An 18881-nucleotide genomic window follows, 5' to 3' on the forward strand; every position below is an offset into this window, starting at 1 on the left:
AGGCCACTCATTGCCCCCACATTAGTGCCAGGCAGTGCAATGTGTAGAAGGTACATCACAGAATGTGTAGACACAGCTTTGCCCTGAACCAAAACCAGTTCTGCACTTGATCATTGTCTTCTGAGTTATATTTCTAGAGGAGCTCTTACAGAACATATTTAGGACCATACATGTAAAACTGAGCACAGAATATTCAGAGCATTTATTTTAATCTTTGCAACTTGGGTGTAACATCTTCTTAAATCAAAAGCAGTGTGTTCAGCAGGTCGAGTGAGGCTTTTGTGCCCCTGTGCTCTGGTGAAATGAGCCCAGCTGGAGTTCTGCATCCAATTCCGAGGTCTCCATCACAAGAAATGCACGGATCTGTTCCAGCAAGTTGGGAGGAGGACCATGAAGGATGGAACACCTCTTCTATGAAGACAGGCTGAGATAGCTGGGGATTGTTCAGCCTGAGGAAGAAAAGGCTCCAGGAAGACATTATTGCATCAATACTTAGAGTGGACCTACAAGAGAGCTGGAGAAAGCCTTTTTTCAGGGCATGTAGTGATAGGACAAGGGATGCTTTAAATTGAAAGAGGAAAGATTTAGGTTGGATACTAGAATTCTTTACTACAAGTGTGGTGGAGCACTGGAGCAGGTTGCCCAGAAATGCTGTAGTTGCCTCATTGCTGGAAATGGTGTCCAAGGCCAGGTTGGAGGGAGATCTGAGCAACTTGGTCTAGTAAAAGATATCCTTGCAACTAGATGATCTCTAAGGTGCCTTCCAACCCAAATCATTCTGTGATTCTGTTTCTCCCTTCTGTCCTTAGTATGGACACTCTTCTCCATGCCTGGATTACATTTTAAAGGAAGCGGTTTAAATACGTCTTTCTATATGCTGAATAACAAGTGAATGGTGATGTCTATTCCAGAGTAAACATCAGCAGGTTTGGGGACTTTTTTGGTTTGTGTTAATATCTTTTTTATAAAACCATGGGTCTGATGAAAAGAATTCACACAGCTGTTAAGTATAGCTATTATGAATTTCTTTCCAACAGAGGATGTAAGAAGAGACTGAAAACTGAAGAAAAGTTCCCAAGAGCACAAAATCTTGCTAATTTATTGAGAGAGAAATTTCAAAAAGACCACAAAGAACATCTGGCATATGGTTATATTTCTTCCCTAAATATTTCTCTACGTAATTGGAGGACTTTAATTAAATTGCAGTCTTGACTGTATTTATCACTGGACTTTTATGGAACCTTTCATCCTCTGGCCTAGGGCAAATTATTTAAGTCATAAAACACACTCAAGAGATATACTTTCATGTTACTATTAGGCAAAGAAACAGAGAAAGCAAAACAGAAATAGTCCACTGACAAGATAACTCAGGAAACTTGTAGCAGAAGGAGAAAGGAAGCCTGGGGTCTCCTGGGGTCTCAGACAGTGTGCTGTAAACCAAGCTTGACCAAAATATAATATTTCTGCTTTTTATTATTTCAAAGCCCTTTTACAGGAAAAGATGATTAATAACATAGGAACTAATGGCTAAAATATGCATGTACCTTTCCAAGGGCAAAAATAATTCTCTAACCTTCTGCAAATGTTGTGCTTTTGTGAGGCAAGGTCACTGTACAGTTTATTCTCCTCTGCTTAAAAATATCTCACAATTATCAAGTAAACATATTGCCAGATCCCAGAATGAGCCTCTTAAGTGCTCTTGACATCACAAATAAAGTTGCCTCTAAATAAATAAACAAGTAATGTCATGTTGACCCTCCTGAAAATTAAAAGCTTGCATTTTTCCCATCTCTCTCATTGAAATTACCATGATTTTATTTCAGCTGTTTTCAGAGAGCTGTTCTCTGTGTAATATCGACTTTAACAAGGGCCCTAGTGAAGCTACCTCCGTGAGAAACTCTAAAAATCACTCTAGCCTTCTTATGAGCCTCCCACAATGCTGTCCATGCTACCCTTTAGCTCCACTGAACTAATTGCTTACCTTTGTGACTTTTTAATTGCTCACTTTGTGACTAGCATCTTTCTGCCTTAGAGTTCATACAGAAAAACAGCTGCACTTCAAGTGGCATGACTGTACTATTCCTTTGTAAACAGTACATCTACATTTAAGTTTAGAGTGAAATTTAATTTTAGTGATGCTTAAAGCAGTCTTGTTCTTACCCAAAGTGAAACTTTCTCAAAGTGGAAGGTCAGCAATTTCGTCAGAGCCCTCTCCAGAATGCTTTTCTTAATGAAAAGGGAGAAATACGCCCCTTTCTTACCTACAAGTCAATTATACATTGGATAAAAAGAAAAGGGAAAAAAAACATTCCCCACCTGCCTTTCCATGAGGAGTCAGTAATCCCTCTATTATGCAAAATACTCCTGAGCATAGAATTGCATCTGTTATTGAGCCTCATGTATCATTTCATAACTAGCATGATTATACTTTCAGGGAGGGGGTCAAGTGTAGTTAATACACACACCTGCAAGAGCTTTTCCAGCAGGTACTGCTGGGACTTGCTATGTTATGTTTTGATTAGCTTAACTCTCCCCTATCCACTGTTCCTCTCTCAGAGGCTGTTGGAACACAAAAGAGAATCTCTTTAAACTAACCAGGGATAAAAAGCCAGCTTGAGAATGTCATGCATTTCTCCTTCAAAGTGCCATATTTTTGTGTACTTGTGTTGCCACTGGCACTAGTAAGAGTGCTCCAAAGGGGTATTACCCCTGGGCTACAGCTGGAGCAGTGGTGTGTTGCTGTGACAGTACTGTCACCTTCAGAGCACTGGTGCAGAGGAGAGTCTGGGCCTTGAGGGTCAAAACTTCCTCCAGCCATGGTCAGTGATGTTGCCACAGCATCCTGTGCCCAAGAAAGCCATTTAAAAGTCATCTTGTCCTTTCAAACTCCAACTTCTAAAGCAAGGAATGGAAGTCTGGAAGTGTCTTGTTTCCTCCCTGCTCTCCCACTAGGGACTAGTCAAGGACATTTCTATACCTGTTGTTGCTTTATAGTTGATTTTTCCTCTGGTTACTCATCACCTGAAGCCAATTTATGTTGTATGTGTTTCAGCAGTTTTTTCTGGGAGAGGCATTGACATCCAGGGGACCAATGATCTGTTGAATCCATAAGGTGGATTTGGTCTCTCTGCCTCATGGGATACAGAGTGCTGGGTGCATGCAGTCTCTCTTTTCTGATCATGATCTGAATCAAGCATTCATCTCAGATGTATGGAATGGGAAATCTCAGCTGTAGTGCAGTCATATTGAGGGTATAGGGTATAGCACAGAATGTATCTAGACAGACAGACGTGCATGCACACATAAGCACAGCACTTCATCTGTGTGGAAGAGAAGAACCTTTTTCTCTTCCTAAAACCTTCCTTTTCCTAAAACATTAGGAAAGTCACTGAACGTGCAAAACTTACCTTTGTGTGTAACATCAGCTGTGCTAGGATCTGCTGCTCAGAAAAGTTGGTTTTGCTGCTGGAAGCTACCACAGAAAGTGACCTACCACAAGAAAGAGACCTTTTTTACAAAGGGGCTTGTAAACAAGGAGGCAAAAAAAAAAAAATATTAGAAAGAAGCGTATTTTACTCTGTCATTTCACATAATAGCATGACAAGAGGTTTTACCTGGCAAGCAATGGTAAATGGCTTCAATAAAAAAAACCAAACAACAAACTCAGGCTATGATTAAAATGTAACATTTTTGTTCAAAAATCAATCCCAAATGACAAAACTATGCATGCATTAGAGAGGAAAGAGAAATGGAATAATAGGTGGATGGAGGAAAGAGACTGGTATTGTTAAGCTAACATCAAGCATGTTTTTTTCCTATTCCTTTTTATTGTCTTAGCCAGTGTCAAAAACCTAAATAATCAAAACTAAGAAGAATTTCAGCAATAAGGTCCAGAACTGAATAACTTGCACTGTGACTTTCCCAGGATTATTTAAAATAACTTGATGAACAGATGTTAAGGAGCACCAGTGAGGAGTACGAATGATAAATGGTTCTGTGGCCTGTGCTGAATGTGGGGGCAGTGGCAGTACCAGACCACAGCTTCCACCTCCACACTACTACTTGAGTCCTGCTACAATTAACAATAATCACTGCTTTATCCCTTTTAAAGTTTAGCCAGGGACATATGTGAAATCACTTAGTTGCTAATGAGGGATAATTTAATGGCTGGTCAATTTAAGCTCCAGTGGAGCACTTGCATCCCATGCTGTCACTAGTGGCTGGTGGCCTCAGAAGAAAGGCTGAGCAGAAGAAAGGAAAAGCAGTGGAGAGCTGACTCAGGCTCTGAGCACCTCTCCACTGCTCCTGGTCAGCCCAGAGCTAGAAGGAACAGAGGTTGCCCCTGCTGTGTTATAGTTCCTGTCTGCCCTTCCTATAAAGGAGTAGGATGTCACAGTCCCCTCCAGCGATCTGCCGGCATCACTTCTCCCGGCCACTTGTCACCTCTCCTGCAGCGCCTGGCTGGGCAGCCCAGCTCGTCCCAATATGGATGTGGCAGCAGCCAGTAGTGTGGGGCAGGTATCCAGAGAAACCCACTGGTGATGGGTGAGGAGACAAAGCTGTCTCTGTTCCTGCCCTGGGAGCCTGCCACGCTCTGTGCAGAGCTGTTGCTGACAGCTGGGTGACAGAGAGTGTCTGTGGCACTGGGGAGGGGACCATGTGTCCCAGGACACCATGGAGTGCCATGCTTGCAGAGCTGGCTTTGAGGAGCAGCTCTTCTCTCACTTAAGCTGCTGGGGTCTAAAACCCCACTGGCACAGAAAATTGCACAACCAGCCCTTTGTTCACATCCACATTATCAAGGAAGTGTTCATCCAGAGGGACCTGTACAGGCTTGAGGGGCAGCCCCTTGTATCAATGCAGGCTGGCGGATGAAGGCATTGAGAGCAGAGAAGGATTTGGGTGCATAGAAAGCTGGACATGTCTCAGAAATGTGCACTGGCAGCCCAAAAGGCCAACCATATCCTGGGCTGCATTAGAAGTAATGTGAGCAGCAGCTTGAGTAAATTTGCCCCTCTGCTCCTCTGTGATGAGACCCCCACCTGGAGTGCTATGTCCAGTCCTGGGATCCCCAGCACAGAAAGGATGTACTCCTTCTGCAGTGAGGTCAGAGGAGGAACACAAAGATGATCTGGAGACTGGAACACATCTCCTAAGAGGAAAGGCTGAAGGAGTTGGTGTTTTTTTATGTAGAGAAAAGGTTCTGGGGAGACATTACAGCACTTTCCAGTACACAAAGGAGGCCTTTGCTTAGGAAAGCTGGAGAGGTTGTTTTACAAGGGAATTGTAGTGATAGGACAAGGGGAGATGTCGTCAAACTGAAATAGGGTAGATTTAGATTAGTTTTTAGGAAGCTATTCTTTATTCAGAGCGTGGTGAGGCACTGGAACAGGGTGCCCACAGAAGCTGTGGCTGCCCCATCCCTTGTGCTGCAGACCAGGTTGGACAGGGCTTGGAGCAACCTGGTCTTCTGGGAGGTGTCCCTGACCATGACAGGTGAGCTGCAATTATATGATCTTTAAGGTCACTTCCTACCCAAACCCTTCTGCTATTCAGGCTGAAGACTGCTGTAAGTGCTCTTTCCTGCTATTACTCAATTAATCATTTTGAAGTGAAATGATGGACTTGTTTCTCCCACTAGTGCCTACACAGCAACTTCTTTCTGCTGATGCATGTAGCACCCTGATGTGGATTCTACAGCCAGATCACACAAATCACACCATCAGCTTGCACTGGGTTTGTGTATGATTAAAGCTTCCTTTTCCATGGCCAGCAGCATCTGTGACAATCTTGTGAGCAAACTGACAGGCTGGAGAAGTTTGGTCTGACACAGGCTGTGAAAAAGCCCAGCCAGCAGTGGACCTCTGCCTGAGCTGCTGACAATCCCATTCCTTTAGCTCTCCTTAATCAGTTCAAAGCATTAGAAACAAATTTACAAACTGCAAAAAGGCATTTTTTTCTTAAGATACTCAGTTACTATGCTACAATAGCTAGAACAGCCTGTAATATTTCAGCAAGCAGTGGAAGCACCAGTGACAGTGATTTGGCCATTAAGAGCTCAACCGAACTTCTTGTCAGTGCAGGACAATATGTTCTTCCTGGGATAGTGGCTGATTTCTGAAGATGATTTCCCAAATTGCTAAGTTGCCAGTGTAGACCACATGATGTTACAGCACTTCTCACTGCCTGTGATAGCAGAGGTGAAGTTCTGCATGGCAATGCAGCAATGACACAGCAAAGACACAGCTGGTGCTTGGTGGGGAAACCAGAGTTTCCCTGGGGCTTGTGTGGGTGGTGTCAGGGCCCTGAGATGCCCCTAGCACTGGCCAGGTATTGCTGGCGTGTGGATGGAGCTAATACTGCACTTGTTTACTGCATGCACGCTGCTATTTCCAACTCTGTGACTCTGTCTGTGTTCCTCAGGGAGATTAAGGCTGCCCTTATTTCTGCGAATCCTCAGCTGAGATCATCCACGGCTTTAGTATCTGTGCTTTAGTAGGGCTGAATCCCATCTTGCAAACAGGTTTATAATCAGTGCTGCCATGATGGCAATGATCTATGGCAAGGGCACCCAAGGATATGCTGGGGACTAACACTGACAAAACCTTTTTTTTCCCCCCAACCCATTTGCAGAGCAGAAGCATACACTAGGCAGTTGTTTCCTCTCCAGGCAGGAGCCTGGATGGGACTGGGACATCTGCCTATCCATCTCAGAGGACACATTCCTGGAGGACTCACACAGGGATAACAGCCATGCTCTCTGCTAGCAGCTCTGGCTTGGTTGGAGTTTCCAGCAAAGGTACCCCAGTGTGGTGGGATCGATCACACATGCAAAAGGCTTGGTGGCCTCCTTGGTGGTGCTGCCACTGGGGTGACACATGACATGGAAGCAAATGGTGCTAATCCAGCTGAAAAGTCAAAAATAAATATAAAAACTTCTAGTTACTTTTGTAAGAAGAGAGGCTTCAGTAAATGGGGCTGTGATGCCTGAGATTATGTGTGATGGCCATGTCAGCCCATGGAACCACCTGGCTGTTGGTGCTTCTTGTGGTGCCCAGAGCACAGCGTCTGCCTGGGGTGCCAAAGCTTTTCCCCCAGGCACACAGGGAAAGGGATGCTGTGGAAAGTGCTGCAGGTGTTCCTTGGTTAACACTCCTGTGGAGCAAAACAGTAAAGGCAGCATATGTCTCTGCTCTTTTCCGCTAGCCTTTAATAGAGCATTTTCCTTCTACTTTCAAAACCATACTATACAATACTCTGAAAGTACTGTCCCCACTACTTTCAAATAAGTATATATTTATAGAGTATGAATGGTTATAGTCTATGCATTTTTGTCTCGTTGTATTCCCCTGGTTTTTCCTCCTGTAGAAACCTTTCAAAACCTGTATTTAGGTCTATCATTAAGTGTTGGGTATTCAAGGGTAAAAGCAGGTACTGTGTCAGCTTGACCCAGGCTGATGACTCTCCTGCTGCTGAGTCATGCATGAGTCCTTCCATGGTGGAAGGACAGGCTGAAACTGAACTGAAACACAGCTGTGTTTTCTGTTTCCTCTTTAAGTGATACCTTTTTTGTCGTCCTAAAACCAAAAATTTAAGACTTTAAATTTTGACTTGAAATGTCATTTCTGGCAAACAGTTTTAGTACTACACCTTGGCAGACCTCCTGTGCCTTTTGCAAAAGAGCAAAACTAGCATAATCCTGTGTGTTTGGAGAAATACACTTGCTAACCCAGATTGCTTCTGACCCAGATGGCAGGCTCCTGCCTGTCTGGCTTCGTTTCTAACAAGTCAGCTCCCACAGTTTGGGCAGCAGCCATAACCCCCTTTCTCCAGAAAGACATTAGGCACTCAGGTGAAATCTAGGTCAGCCAAATTGGGGGGAAAAATATCAAAACTTGTGTCTGAATAGAAATGTAGGAACACTGCATTTGAAAATGAAATTTCTCTGTTGAAGAAATCTCTGTTGTGACAATTCTGTTAAAGCAGGACTGGCATTATTTCCCTAATTTTCAAGTTGTTCAAATTTCCTTATTTCTTTGTTGAAAATTGACTAAGCAGTTTGCCAAATGTTATGCCATCCAGGGCTGGTAAGTGTTGCTTGTGTCTATAAAACTTTATTTTCCCATTTCCAGTGGACTACATTTTGAGAGTTCAAGAAGAAAAGTTGTTTGTGGAGAGTCACAAAGGTGCTTTCTTTGATGACTTCAGGGATTTTTGTCTTTTTAATTGCCCTTCACAGACTACACAAAAAAGATTCCATTGGTATTTTATTTATTTGTCCTAGTATAGAAAAGTACTACCATCAGATCTTCACATAGGCCACGTTTGCTTTTTGCCCTAAGTGTTGTTCTGTAAATAATATACTTATTATTTAAATATTTATACTTTTATAAAACCACAGGACAAGCCTTCTGTCCATCGGCTATATTTCAGTGATGCTATAACAGAAAACAATGAAGATTTCAATGGACTCACTGTCTCAGCATCTTAACATAATTTAACCAACAGGATATGACAAGAAGATGCAGCTGACTTCTTTCAGTGTGTGACATCTTTAAGGCTGCAGCTGATTTGTGCAAACAGTTATTTACTCAACAATCTCTTATACAAGGAGACTTCCTATGAATTGCATAATGTGAGGCAGAAAAAACACAGTGAGCAAAAGTATCATTGGGAGAGCCTAGAGCAGGAAAGGAAAACAATAGATTCTTTTCTCGCCTCTGATAACTGGCAACGGTGTGTGTTGTGAATATTCGTCACAGAAGTTTGGTCTCCCAAGGCCATGGCTGCAAATTCAGTTGCTTCCCCTCTGCTGCCTTCAAGTTTAGTAGCTCCCCTGACCACTAATTCAGCCTGAGGTGTACACAGAAACTGGGAAGGGTGATTGGGAAAAGCAGCAGTGACAAGTGACAGGCATGGAGCTGTTAACTCTGCACATTCCTGAGCGGTGAGAAAGAGCTTGAAAGCAAAGGAGGGAGGAAACAGGGAAGAGGAAACAAGAAAGCACCAGAAAAAGAAAACTGGCTGAGGAGTCAATAGCAAAGATTGACAAGATTGGGAGCATGGCACTCTCATAAGGGCCAAAGTAGCTGGTTACAGGGAAATGAGGTGTGTTGTCTCTGTAATCTGGAGGAAACCTTTATTTTTCCTTCAAGTTCATACATTCATTTGATACCTGAGGATAAAGATGTTTCTCTGTCTTATTATGATTCAAAATCCTGTAATTTTTATAGAGGGAGTAAATCAGAATATATGTATCAATAATTGGTAGCATCATCACTACATTTCTTGCAATTTGAGCTTTAGATTTCACGGTCCCATAATCATGTTCACAAAAATAATCTAGAATAAAGTTAGTAAAGCTAAAGTAAAGCTTTTCATTTCCAGATGGGAAACAAAAAGCCCACAGATAAACCCACCAAATGAAAGGGTGCAGGGGGGACTCTCCAGCTCTCCACTGGAATGTCCCTTTAAGAAGGGCTAGGGCTGGGTCTCCACACATCCCACCCCACCACAGCATCATGGGCAGATACATTCCAAAGTGATACAGCAGGCCTTGTGTCCCATAGAAAGACAATGTGATAACTTAAAAAACATGTTGGAGAGAATGGCTGTAGATTTAACATTGGTCTGTAATTTGGGTTTCCCAGCTTTTTCTGGGGATGCTGCATGTCTCCACTCTGAAGCCTTGCAGCACTGAGCAGCACACTGCACTCTGGTGATGCCCAACTCAGCTCAGTTCAGTGTAGGCTATGCTGCAGTCAGTGTGAAGTGGATTTACAAGTTCCTCACCCTGTCTCACACACAGCTAATGCAAAGATTTTTCTGCAAGGACTTGAATGCTTCCAATGACTTCTCTCTGCCTGCAGTCCTTTGTCCTACAAATGTGTGCTCTGCAGAAGCTTGTGGTTTCAGCCCAGATACAACACCTTTGGAGGAGTGACCCGACTGGATCTGTTTCGTCTTTTTTTTTTTTTTAGTTTTCTACTCCTACCCATATCCTGTGTGCTTGCTCCCAGCTTGTTAAACCTTCATTCTGATTGCAAAGAACTTAATATACTGAGAAGATCAGTTTCTTCACACTCCTACACAGCTTTAAAGATGAACTTTTTATGGGACATTCCAAATAATAAGAAATCCCCACAATGACTGTATCTGCTGACTTCTATTTTAGAGTTGTGCTATCAAAATCATCCTAGCTACATGTCAGCACAAACAGAGTAGTGCATTTCTTGGGACTGGTAAGTTAGGCTGTGCTCCAGAGGAAGACATGTTGTGTGTTTTGCCAGTAGCATATTCTGGGGAGGTTTCTGCCCATAACATTTTCTGGTTTTCTCCCAAGGACCTCTTTCAGTACACTGAAAATAATTGTCTCAATAAGACGAAAAGACTCAAGTTCGTGTCCATATCCCACTTTGTCTTCTCTTACATGCCCTATGGGAAATCCTTTTGGCGTATGTTCCTGGCACTGCAGACCAGCTTAAATCAACCCCTAAAATGATGATATATAATTGAATAAAAGGTGAACTGGGATAGAAATGTGTGGGTAAACAGAAAGATATGCACCACACAGATGTTCATGGAGCAATTACTTACAGTCAGCAAATGTCTTTATGTGAACATCACAGTGACAAAATAAAAAATGTTTCATCATGCTAATGCTATGGCAAGGTCATGTCACATCAGAAAAGAATATTAAGAAGATATTAGTACATTGGTGGGTTCTGAGAACAGCCTGCAGATTTTCTGTTGGTATTAAGCCCCTGGCCATCACATTTATTTTACAGATCCTAGCTTTGAAATTATGGTCTTCTGATGGGAGTGGTAGATAAGCAATTAGTAGATACTCTGCACAGAACAAGCTACTTGTTCTGCAGTTCTTGCTCAGAGGCACAGAATGTATCACCGTATTTCCATAGAGTCTCTGTGTTTAATCAATATTCTCTAAAGACAACAGACTCTAGTGCTTGCCTTTTCATTCTTTCTCATCCTTTTATTTCATTCTTTGATTTTTCCACTGTGATCACACAGAACTGCTAAAGAGGAGGAAGTATTATCTGCCATAGCTTTGCCTGTTTCTGCCATAAGTCTCGCATTTAATCAAATGTGTGATTGAGGTGTGAAACTGTGATACTAATAAATGAATATTGTTTTATGTCAGAAGTGTCCTAAGTGAAAAAAGAGGTTATTTTTATGGAGACTGTCATCACATTTTATGCTCCTGCAGGAAGAACAGTCTGAGCTCCACCTTTCAAACACTCTCCATGTCGTAAGAGTGCAGTTTGCCCTGATGGTGTGGCCCAGGTGTGCAGCCACATGTGGGCAAGGGAGTGAAGGCAGGTCAACTGCATTGCAGAAGGTCTGTCACAAGCAGTGCGTTTCCCTTTTCAGATTCTGTTTTTCCATTGTGTTGAAACTATTTTGTGCTGCTCAACACCCTTTTAACTCTGTCTCATAGTTGCTGGGGAAGCAAGGACAGTTCTCATGCTGCATCAATGTACAATACAAGCTCAGGCAACCTGCTCCTAGCTACTGCCTCCAGACTCCTGCTTTGGGACAAGTTAATTCTGTGCCTGAAAGGGGCAGCTGCGTCATGTTGCCCTTCCTCTGCTTCTGACTGGGGTAGCTGTTTGCCAGCTACAATGGAGACAAAAGGACAGACAGAACCCTGATTTGGGCTCAGAAATCTCTTTTCTGCACCATAAGGAGTGGAGAGAGCTGCCAAGTTCCCTATGAGGGAAAAATCAGTGGATGAGAGGAAAAAAAAATTTCGATTTCTGTTCTATCTCACACATACCCCTCTCTTACAAAATCTGCTTTGATTCATCATCTATGCTCTGTTTCTTTGTGTCCCAGTTAAAGATTCAATCAAGATAGAATGACCACCTTGATTTTTGTGGAAGCTCTTGTCAGACAACACATGGCTGTGTCCTAGTTGCCCCAAATTATTCTAGTTTAGGGCTAGGTTGTGTGGCTTACCTTATGTGCTTTTCAGCAGTTCTATACAGGGACCTGCATTTTGGTTGAATTGGCCTTGAAAAAAATCCTCACTCTTATAAATATTTTGACCTGCTGCTGGGCTATAGAAATCTATTCTTAGAGCAAATGATGCTATGGCAAGTGTCCCTGCAATATGACACAGTAGCAAAAATTCTGTCTTCTTTTAATGTGTAGCTCCCAAAATACCTCCTGCACATCCCAAGCCACCTGGCTTTCCCCACCCTCTTCAGAGCCAGGAAAGCAGCTCCTTCTCAATTTATTTTTCTAGTTCAGTCTGAGGCAAAACCAAGCCAATTTAAGTAGATCTGAAATAACATATTCAGTCCCAGCTGTCATAACCTATATTGCAGGATATTCCCCTTACTTTTCTATGACACTTTCCCAGTTGCTCTTATGATCTCATTTCCCCTCAGGACTTCCTAAATCCTAATCCTGTGACACGGGCTGTATCATGCCCTATATTCCTCTTTGTATATCCCACCAAAGGTGAGTTGTCAACTTGCAAACATCTGTTTGCACTTTTTTCAATCAATATGACATGCCATTTATTCAGAGGCTAACATTTTTACACACAGCTTTTTCTGACAAGACTTACCTGTGTTTTGTTACTGATTTATGTCCATTACAATAGCTAGGTATTTTTGGAGCCCATATGTCAAGAGTTTGCTTTAGTTGGAATGTACCTATGCCCATCCTAAGAGATGGGCTCTTCCTTAAAGAGCTGAAGACATGGTGTTATAAACATGCTCAGAACAAACCATTACACCTTCAGGAATTGTAAGCAACAGACCTAAAAAAAATCTGAATTTTTTTACCTCTCTTGATCCACGCTTACTACCTACTGATTTCCCGAGTACACTGCGGGCTTGTACATGGCATCCTGCTTGTAATTGGGAGCTGCAAGTGCTGTTTGCTCGAGTACTGAGCCACCTACAAGCTTCACAGCATTTGGTGAATAACTGGAGGATTTGTGTGTTCAGTACATCCCATATGCCATGACTGTCTTCAAGTGGCAATACAGTGATAGCAACAATTTGGCTGTTGAAAAGTTCTGCAGATAACAGATTCACCTCTGGTGCAACCCCACTGACCTGCAGGTGGAAAGGTAGCACACAAGGCTGTAGGATGTAAAGGGGTTCTTCCTGCTATCCTGCTTGGGCTCTCTTTGTTCTGCTGCCCTGCCAGGGTGCCACTCGTGTGTGTGTGGCACTGACATGCTGAGGCACGGCTGATAATATCATTTACAGCTCTTCAATGTGTCCCATGGGCATTAGAAAAGTAAATTGTCACTGCTAAAATGTGGGCATGAGCAAAAAGACTTGCCCCGATTTCTCTGCCATAGTAATCATAATTTCTAGCATAAATTATATTAACCTTCTTCCTCTCATAAAAATTGTTCTAATCTTTTAGGGAGAAAGAACAGGGTAACAGACTAAGTATAATGTACTGCGTTTTAAAATTTATCACTGTGCTTCGAATTCTTTCTTACTTTATTTTACTGAAAGCCTTTAAGTTCACTATCCTCTTGCACAATGCAATGCACTGATACTTTTGTATCAAGTTTCCCTTACTGGAATGTAAATCCTCTAAAATACGTGTCATTCACATTTTGCCTATTTCTTCCAGCTAACCTGTTATCTTCCTGCACCACAGCAGGACGGACCACCAAACATCAGAGTCTGACAGGGGAAAGGAAGGGAGAGAAGGGTGAGCAGATGGAAGGGCAGAGTCCTTCTCTACCCCAGCTGCAGAGTGAGGGATCTGGAGCAGAGCAGTTTCACTCTCTGCTGGCACCTGTTAATTGGGGCGCAGCTTTGAACTCGGTGCTCGTCCCTCAGGTGAATGCCTGGAGCCATCTGTCCCCCTAGCCTGCCATGCTGCCTTCCAGCAGGTACTGAATCATCCAGGCAGCAGGGAACGTCTCCAGGAGGAAAGGAAGCAATAGCCTAACACATTCACTGCAAGAATTTGGGCCTTCAGTCCTCAAGGCCAGCAGCCTGTCTGCTAGGGCCTGAGCCAAACTCCTTGCTCTAACAGTTGTGGGGTTAATCAAGCTATACCCCTTTTTTCCCCTCACCAAAGACAAAGCTACATCCCTGGCAACAAACACCCTATTTCTTTAGCATGGCCTAAGCCCGTATTTTACCAAAATTCCCATGGGCAGGCTGAAGCTTTCCTGTATGTAATGTGGCTGTGCCCTGGCAACTCTGACTCTGAGACCAGAGCTTGTATTGTTGCAAAAGTTCTCTTCTGCTGTGCCTGCATAAATAATTCTTTGTTGTGCATGTCTGTTTATGTAGTCAGTCTGAGTTTTCTGAAGTTTCTAGGGGTGCAGGAGGGGGAAGAGGCATAAGCCCCACTGGGATTAATGCTGTCTGGCTGTGCACAGCTCTGCCTTTGTGTGTTTTTCCAGCTCAGTCCTTCCCTCCCTCCTCTCACACCCACTGGCAGAAATGAGCCGTCCCAGCAGTGACTAATTGTACCAGGTCAATGGCAGGGCAGTGGCTTCCTCTATTCCTCTGCAGCCCCTTTCCCTTCCCTCTCCACCCAAGGTGCTTTCTGGAGAAGACAGTCAAAGCTGCATGGCTTTGAGGTTTTTCTGGATGGAGTCCTGCATGCCTACCAGAAATGCAAGGAACCAGCTGCTTGGACACTGGGCACTGTTGTCCTGTCACACCTGAGCAACCTGCAGCGCTTGGGTTTTGGTGAAGGAGGTGAACGCCACAAAGGCGTTCTACATCACTGGCTCCTCAGGACTTTGGTTTAATCAATCCTTGATGCTTTGCATCATGCCTTTTTGTTGTTACCATCCATCATGCGTTTAGCACGTGTTTTTAACCAGGTAATTATTTTATCCTCAGGTGAAGCATGTACTCCAGCACCTGTCATTAGCAGCACCACGTGTTCAGTTTATGCTGTAGATCTTCAAGTGCTGTATTTAGATGTCTTTGTCATAAATAGGTGCTCTGTGGAGGCCTCAGACAGCCCTTTGATGGACTCCAGACATGCTCCTCATTGGCCCATTATCTAGGTGTTTACCAGTTGCACTCTCAATCACCTATTATATTAATTGCAACCTTCCAATAATTAGATTTCCTGTTTTTCAGGTCTGTGTGCTATTATTTCAGCCTTCCACATCACATAGACCTGGAATGAGTGCTGTCAATCTGCATTCATACTAACCAAGTGCAAACAGAGCAAACTTCCTGAGAGCTGGGAATGACACTGATGTCTGCAAGGACACCAGGTACTGTGCAGCAGCTTCACCTTCCCTGCACAGACTTCCCCACTGCAGAGAAAATTTGACCCCCTAGTTCCACTTTAACCTGCAAGAACTGAGATTTCCTAAGCCACTAGCCAACAGCATCATAACTACCAGCAGCGGTGTTCTCATCTCTTCTTTAGCATCTTTAGCATCTGTTTTCTAAATACAATGTTACTCAGTCTTTCCCACACAAGATCTCCTGGAAACTTCCTTTTTTCTCCCATTAATAAATCTCTCCATTCAAAATCAGTTGCTCTATATGCAATTTGCCATAGAAAATATTTGCAGTACCATTTTATTTCTGTAGAAATGTATTTATTTCCTATAGGAATAATAAGCAGTAAACACATTTTATTCCACTGCATCTGTCACATTGAAAAGTCTGTCTTGGGTTTAGGCATTTTCCTATCCTTCTATGAAAATCCATGCACTGGTTCAGGTTATGAAAACCTTGAAGGATCTGCCTGACTGTTTATTGCCAGAGCATACCCCAATCCCACCCTGCCACCCTGCCTTCCTCACCCTCTCCATTACAGGGCTTCCTACACCTTCAGTGTTTATGCCAATGAAGTCGGTGGAGGAATCCTTTCTGCCAAATGAAGTCTTACTCATTAAGCAGCAATTTATTGTTATATTTAGCACAGGTTTCCTCACTAGGCAGACTCTGCAATGTATCCCAGAAAGTACCTTTGGTTTCTGTGGGAGCTTTGTGTGGGTTGCTTAGGAAATTCTACCTTTGTGCATATTCTCCACCAAGGACCAAGCTGGAGCAGAGACACTTCAGTGAAGCTTTTGACTCAGCTAGCACTGAAATTATTCCAGCTCTGGCAAATAAATAGCAGCATGGTAAGCAGTCTGGGAAATCCAACACAGCAGACACTAGAAAACACCAAGGAAACTACAATGGGAGCAGGAGCTAGGGACCTCAGGGCACTGACTGGGCACACTGGAAGAGATATCTATGCTATGATCTGCACAGAGAGGCAATTATATGCCCAGGACCCTCCACACCTAGGCAGTTTAGCTGGGGCTAATCATCAGACTGTCCAGAAAAGTCCTTTTCTTGGCCCAGTGTGGGCTAATGTCTCAGTGGGATGCTGTGTTTTGGTGTAAGAAAGAATGTGTGAACAAAACGTGCTGGGGTCAGAGGGCTGGGGTTAGAGCAGAGCAATAGGGTGTGAAGGAGAGATAGAAGAGGCAGTGCTTGCACATTGAAGTCATTCCTCATAGAAGATGACAGTTTATAGTTATTTTACAGGCTTTAGAAATACATATTTATTCAATAATAACAGCAGTTTAAAAAAACTATTAAAATCATAGTGCCTGCTTCAATCCTTCTTCTGGGAAAATGAAAGATTGGAATTTTTTTTAGGCTAAATACGTCATTCATTACCTCTTCTTATCAAATATGCAGCATGTTTCCTACTCCTCATACCTTCTACAGGGTCTTTCAGTTCCTTTTAAAATACTCCTCTTGCTAAGAGCAGAGAGATACATCTGATAATTGTATCACAATAACATTCCTCAATGGCTACAGGAACAGTTCCTTTTTCTTCTTCTCCTCCTCCTCTTCCTCCTCCTTCTCCTATTCCTTCTGTCCCAGCTTAAGTGACATCTACTTTAATGCATTTCTGGAATTGAGGTCAAAGTACTACTGAGGGTTCAGCTGAGACCTAATGCCACATTTGCCATCTTCTGAGAAACTGGGAGTGAGAATTTCATGTTTCTCCTTTGTTCTACAGTGGACAACACTAAATGAAGGGGAGCAGCCAGCCATAAACTACTCCTTGCCTGCAGTATGAGTCATGTTTCTAAGCAGATTTTTCTTTTTTCCTGCTAAAAAATAATAAAGCAAGTCTTCAATATCAGCAGAAAATACCATACATTTCCATTCCTCTTAACCAGAATGAGTATTTACCTTTTTCCTGCAGTGCAGCTTGGATCAAATAGACTCACACTGTTGAGGGAATACTCAGTTGGCAAAACAATAGAAAGATCACAGCAGAAAACAGACAATTATCACAGCTTCTTGGGAACCAGTCACTAAATCTTATTCTTAAAAAAAAGGAACCTATATGTACATCATCACTGAACACAGAGCAATTCCTTCTTTCAAAAAGGTATTGCTGTATAAAAGACCAGAATAAGCATTTTACTAATGCATTGCTTTTAATATAACAATTTTACAGCCTAATTGCATTCCAGAAGCAATTATCTCATAATATGTGCTCTGGATGTAATGGAGACAGAAAAAATGTCTCTGTAATTAATGACAGCTTAAAGTCTTCTGCTTCAGAAGCCCTTTGTGTGTCAGAGTTTTCACATGCAGCTGTGTCTGCAAGGCTGGTTTGGCTGACAAGGTGCATGGCTGCTGGCTTCCAGGGCTGAACTCCAGGACTAACCCCTCCTGCAGATGAAATGCTTTGCAAACCTGAGAAATGCTACACGGTTTTCCACCGGGATCTGAATGCTGGCACAAAGCCTTCATTCCCCAGAAATGCTGTTGACCAGGAAAGCTTTGATTTCGAGCCCTACTCCTATCTTTCCAGGACAGGAACCACTAAATTTATGTTTTTGTCAGCATGATCTTGTTATCAAATCCTTGTTCAACTGAGTTCAAAACCTGCCATATAATTGCATTTTGTATTTTAATTACCATGTAACCACATTCTTTAAGAACCTTTTTTTGGCAGGGCAGAGGCCCTTGCTATGCTGTGGTAGAAGGCTGGTGGGCATAAGTTTCTGTTCTTTTCTAGACACTCCAATCTGTGTGTGAAGTCTGATTTACAATATACTTAGCTAGCCAAGGTAAAGGGGATGGGTAAATCTAGGTCCCTTATGGCCAGCATAACCTGGTGTCAAGCATCCCAGCTTCCTTACAAGCTTTTGTGAAGTGTTAGGATTGCCTCTGCTGTAACTTCACAGAGCTGGCTTAGCATGGCTGGAACAACACGTCCTTTCTGGTTATCATGGGAAGACATCTAGTGAATCACTGAATACTAGAATCACAGAATGGTTTGGGTTGGAAGTGATCCTAAAGGTCATCTAGTTCAAACCCCAACAGACCAAGTTGCTCAAAGCCCCATCCAACCTTGCCTTGAATACTTTCAGGGATGGAGAAATCACAGCTTCTCTGGGCAGCCTGTGCCAGAGTCTCACCACTCTGTTAGTAAAAAATTTTTTCTTAGCACCCATTCTAAATCTCTCCTCTTTTAGTTTAAAAATTGTCCCCCTTGTCTTATCATTACCTGTCCTTGCAAAAGGTCTCTCTCTCTCACTTTTTTCATAAGCCTCTTTTAAGTACTGAAAGGCCACAAGGAAATCTTACAATCATCTAAAATATATATTTTTTTTGAAGATTGTGATTCCAGATGCACTAAAAGTGGTCTCTATCCCTACACTAAAAAACAGTGATTTTTTTTTTCTCTGTGGACCAACAAAAGGCATGAATTTTTCTTAAGTGACATAGATAGGGTTCCTAATCTGCTGATCACCACTAACAGCTTGCTAGCTAACACATTTATACATCCTACTTCGAAGACACCATCCGTATCTACTGCCCAGCATACATGTCCACCAGTTCAAAACCATATGCCTGCTTGAACATCCTTCAGAA

General features: G+C 42.8%; 1 long non-coding RNA gene across 2 annotated transcripts in view; it reads right to left on the minus strand.

Moving 5' to 3' along the window:
- Positions 1-426: 426 nt before the first annotated feature.
- Positions 427-18881, minus strand: part of LOC107216260 — a 42428-nt gene continuing 23973 nt past the window's right edge. For both annotated transcript variants that reach the window (XR_001525448.2, XR_001525447.2), the window contains exons 2-3: positions 3408-3489; positions 427-514 (exon numbers count right to left, since the gene is read on the minus strand). This is a non-coding gene — a long non-coding RNA (uncharacterized LOC107216260). The remainder of the gene's footprint in view (positions 515-3407; positions 3490-18881) is intronic.

The sequence above is a fragment of the Parus major genome, chromosome Z (genome assembly GCF_001522545.3).
Source record: "Parus major isolate Abel chromosome Z, Parus_major1.1, whole genome shotgun sequence".
Classification (NCBI taxonomy): Eukaryota; Metazoa; Chordata; class Aves; order Passeriformes; family Paridae; genus Parus; species Parus major.